Here is a 5000-nt window from a genome sequence, read left to right as displayed (position 1 = left end):
AATTAACCAGACAAATCGCTCCACCAACTAAGAACGGCCATGCACCACCACCCACCGAATCAAGAAAGAGCTATCAATCTGTCAATCCTTCCGGTGTCCGGGCCTGGTGAGGTTTCCCGTGTTGAGTCAAATTAAGCCGCAGGCTCCACTCCTGGTGGTGCCCTTCCGTCAATTCCTTTAAGTTTCAGCTTTGCAACCATACTTCCCCCGGAACCCAAAAGCTTTGGTTTCCCGGAGGCTGCCCGCCGAGTCATCGGAGGAACTGCGGCGGATCGCTGGCTGGCATCGTTTATGGTTAGAACTAGGGCGGTATCTGATCGCCTTCGAACCTCTAACTTTCGTTCTTGATTAATGAAAACATACTTGGCAAATGCTTTCGCTTCTGTTCGTCTTGCGACGATCCAAGAATTTCACCTCTAACGTCGCAATACGAATGCCCCCGCCTGTCCCTATTAATCATTACCTCGGGTTCCGAAAACCAACAAAATAGAACCGAGGTCCTATTCCATTATTCCATGCACACAGTATTCAGGCGGGCTTGCCTGCTTTAAGCACTCTAATTTGTTCAAAGTAAACGTGCCGGCCCACCGAGACACTCAATAAAGAGCACCCTGGTAGGATTTCAACGGGGTCCGCCTCGGGACGCACGAGCACGCACGAGGCGGTCGCACGCCTTCAGCTCGCCCCACCGGCAGGACGTCCCACGATACATGCCAGTTAAACACCGACGGGCGGTGAACCAACAGCGTGGGACACAAATCCAACTACGAGCTTTTTAACCGCAACAACTTTAATATACGCTATTGGAGCTGGAATTACCGCGGCTGCTGGCACCAGACTTGCCCTCCAATAGATACTCGTTAAAGGATTTAAAGTGTACTCATTCCGATTACGGGGCCTCGGATGAGTCCCGTATCGTTATTTTTCGTCACTACCTCCCCGTGCCGGGAGTGGGTAATTTGCGCGCCTGCTGCCTTCCTTGGATGTGGTAGCCGTTTCTCAGGCTCCCTCTCCGGAATCGAACCCTGATTCCCCGTTACCCGTTACAACCATGGTAGGCGCAGAACCTACCATCGACAGTTGATAAGGCAGACATTTGAAAGATGCGTCGCCGGTACGAGGACCGTGCGATCAGCCCAAAGTTATTCAGAGTCACCAAGGCAAACGGACCGGACGAGCCGACCGATTGGTTTTGATCTAATAAAAGCGTCCCTTCCATCTCTGGTCGGGACTCTGTTTGCATGTATTAGCTCTAGAATTACCACAGTTATCCAAGTAACGTGGGTACGATCTAAGGAACCATAACTGATTTAATGAGCCATTCGCGGTTTCACCTTAATGCGGCTTGTACTGAGACATGCATGGCTTAATCTTTGAGACAAGCATATGACTACTGGCAGGATCAACCAGGGAGCTGCGTCAACTAGAGCTGAGCAGCCGGCCGCCCGGGAGTGTGTCCCGGGGGCCCGCGCGAACACGCAAGCGTCCGCTCAATCATTCTGCAAACAGGAGGAGGCTGAGCTCCCCTGCACAATACACCTCGAAACCCTCTCAGGTCCCGGCGGCGCGCAGCGCCGTCCCAAGTACTTGGTCGGGTTCGAGAGAGGCGCAATCGCCCGGAGTTAGGCGAGTAGACGCTTTCGGTGCGACCACCCGTGCTCCCAACTGAGCTTGCCGCTGCCGACAGAGGCCCGGGAGCGTGCTGTCGTGGCATTGCCGGCGGGAGACAACACGCGCCACCTACGGTGACCGGCAGCTCCAACGCCAGCGCCACAGAAGGACAAAAGCCCCACTTGGGTGCCGAAGCGAACTCTCCCAGCACAGCGCACGCGCCAACACATCCGCACAGCTGCGATACAAACCACCAGCGAGAACCGCTGGGGCGACCGAGCAGCAGACGGCGTCGCGGCGCCGAGCGCCGGGCGGCGGCGCATCCTCAACGCACACAGTCCTCAATCGGACCAGCACACTGAAGATGTCCACCGCGCTTCGCACCGGGCCCGCGAGGACCTACTTTGGCCGCACGGCGCCGCGCGCAGGGTGCGCCGGCGCGCAGCTGCGACGCCTGCCGCGTCCGTCGGCCGGCGCGCCTGCCACTGGCCGCCCCCACCAGCCGGCTGTAGCGCGTGCGCCCACGCACCGCGCGGCCAGCACGCCGGGAGGCGCCCCCTCACCGGCCGGGGACGGTCCCACCCAGCCACCGCCGCGTATCGCTTCACACCCAGATGCCGTTCAGTTTCGTCGGCATGGTGGGTATCGCTGGAACAACCGGTTAGTACCTCAACCTATCGTCGCCATCACCGATTCACCCCTAGCGAGAACAACCGCACCACAACAGGTTACCATTTGTTCATTTGCGTAACTTCACCAGAAAACGCAGGCGTCCATCGCCATTTGCAACTTCAACGATTATTGCATGCCTGTGTCAGGTGTCACGCCACACTACGTCTGCCCACATACACGCAACAAAATGTGCACGCCTAGACAATACGTGGAAGGTGGCCCCCGTACGTATGCGATGTCCATTGCTCGAACGACTGTCAACCGGCCTCTGTAGCATGTCGCAGATATGGAACGCGGTGCACCATGCCATCACGGTGTGTGAGGAGAGACGACTAGGTCCGAATACATCAACAGACAGCTCATGCTGATCGCCATCCACGGCGTCCGTTCCTCCCACACGTCTCTATGGCGTACCACACTGCAATCCAGCTCTCATAGGGAGACGACACGTAGCTGCGTGCACAATATTTGCACTGTATGGTCCGCCGTTTTTGGGCGCAGTCGTTGTGCGGTCACACATGTGCCACGATGTATCATTCAGTACATAAGGACGAATGTGCAGTACAGATTGTGGTTCACGCGTACGACATCAGCGGACAGTTGACACAGGCCGCACCACAACGTAGCCTGAGTACGTCGCATGCGAAGGGCATTGAACATGCAAACTTCTCACCAACCAGCTTGCGAAGGCAGGGGGCAAGGTGGGGACGTGGGGAGGGGCGGCATGTACGTCCTGCTGCCATCCACATTACAGTGTACAGCAGGAGCATGTGGAAAGTGAGCAAGACTTGCAAGGTGTTTAACATGAAGCGATACACAGGGGTGCGGGCAGTGCGAGTAGCGAACTATATTGCGAGGGTTGCGGGTGGGCAACACTACAGTAATTGAACGAGTCGTATAACAATTACAGAGCAGGTTTAGGCGACAACGTGGGTTACGTTAAGGCGACAACATGGGTTAGGTTAAGGCACAACATGGGTTAGGTTAAGGCACAACATGGGTTAGGTTAAGGCACAACATGGGTTAGGTTAAGGCACAACATGGGTTAGGTTAAGGCACAACATGGGTTAGGTTAAGGCACAACATGGGTTAGGTTAAGGCACAACATGGGTTAGGTTAAGGCACAACATGGGTTAGGTTGAGGCACAACATGGGTTAGGTTAAGGCACAACATGGGTTAGGTTGAGGCACAACATGGGTTAGGTTGAGGCACAACATGGGTTAGGTTGAGGCACAACATGGGTTAGGTTAAGGTACAACATGGGTTAGGTTAAGGTACAACATGGGTTAGGTTAAGGTACAACATGGGTTAGGTTAAGGTACAACATGGGTTAGGTTAAGGTACAACATGGGTTAGGTTAAGGTACAACATAGGTTAGGTTAAGGTACAACATAGGTTAGGTTAAGGTACAACATAGGTTAGGTTAAGGTACAACATAGGTTAGGTTAAGGTACAACATAGGTTAGGTTAAGGTACAACATAGGTTAGGTTAAGGTACAACATAGGTTAGGTTAGGTTAGGTTAGGTTACACGTTGTTGTACGGAAAGGTGTAGGGGGGGGGGGGGGGCGGGGGCGGCAGGTTCGTTGATAGTGATTATAGTAAGTGAATGCTTGTGACATGATCAGATTTGTCACGTCAGGATGCACCTTTGGCTTATTAGAGGCGGCGCTCCAATTCTATGCTTGTGTGAGACCTGTGTCTTTGACTCATGTCATTGTTTGTGCGCTGTGACAGGAGGTACTATTGTGATGTTGGGTGCACCGTTGTATAGGACATGTGTGGGTGTTGGTGCCTGGTCTGCGCAATGGTGGATGTCGAAAGGCTGGGATATTGTATTTTCCGCACGGACCTCCTGGTCTGGTTGTGATAGTGTGGATTGTGTAATGTGGCGGAGAAGATGCACTGGATGTTGTTCCATGCTGGTGCTTACATATTGTATGTGCGCCTGTTAGAAGCAGAGAGTGGTGCGTGATCAGAGTGTCTGGCTGACGTGTGGTTCCCATTTTGGGCAGACTCTTTCAGCATGTATACGGACAGTTGTGTATATTTGCTGTAGTTTGATGGCTCTGCATTGATTACTAATCAGCGCCGTGTGTACGGGTAATCTGGTTCCAGTCCAAAATGTTCCATCTGTGTACATTAGTGACAAAGACTCCCCCCATGCAGTGGGGCTCGGTCTGTTATAACTCTTCCGCGTAATATATTTGCCCCACGTTTTTGCGACTGCGAGTGCGAGTGCAACGCGCATGGGGACCGACATGCTGATGGCTCGGTATCGGACGCCGTACAGTGAGCAACGCGATCGCGTCTCTCGCTCGTAAGTGGTACAGGTCGCGGCTCATGTATACGGACAGCGGGAATGTCGCATATTGGAAATAACTCTTCATGAAACGCAAGTTATAGGGGTGGATTGCACTTTACGAGTGCGGGAAACGTCCGCCGTTCATCCGCTGGAGGTGCGAGTTTGGCGGTTGGGGTGGTGCACGAACGGGTGCGGGTGGCGTCATTGCCGGTCCACGGCTTCGTGCGGCAGAGCCACTGGAGATTGGGTGCTATGGTCGACAGAGGCTGCAGCCTTTGTGGGTGGCGTCGAAAGGCGGCCACTGTGGCGCCATCGCTGTCTTAGTCGGCTTGGCGTCTCATAGATGGCGGTAGCGTCGTTGCAGGAGGTCATGTTGCGGGAGACCTACAGATGGCGGTATGTTTTGTGGTGC

General features: G+C 54.2%; 1 non-coding gene across 1 annotated transcript in view; it reads right to left on the bottom strand.

The window, feature by feature from the left end:
- Positions 1–1413, bottom strand: part of LOC124733113 — a 1909-nt gene extending 496 nt beyond the window's left edge. The window contains exon 1 of the ribosomal RNA XR_007008916.1: positions 1–1413. This exon is cut by the window's left edge and continues 496 nt beyond it. This is a non-coding gene — a ribosomal RNA (small subunit ribosomal RNA).
- Between the last annotated feature and the right edge of the window lie 3587 nt (positions 1414–5000).

The sequence above is a fragment of the Schistocerca piceifrons genome, unplaced genomic scaffold (genome assembly GCF_021461385.2).
Source record: "Schistocerca piceifrons isolate TAMUIC-IGC-003096 unplaced genomic scaffold, iqSchPice1.1 HiC_scaffold_138, whole genome shotgun sequence".
In the NCBI taxonomy this organism is placed as follows: domain Eukaryota; kingdom Metazoa; phylum Arthropoda; class Insecta; order Orthoptera; family Acrididae; genus Schistocerca; species Schistocerca piceifrons.
The sequence above is the reverse complement of the archived record's forward strand: the minus strand, read 5'-3'. Positions and strand labels throughout refer to the sequence as shown.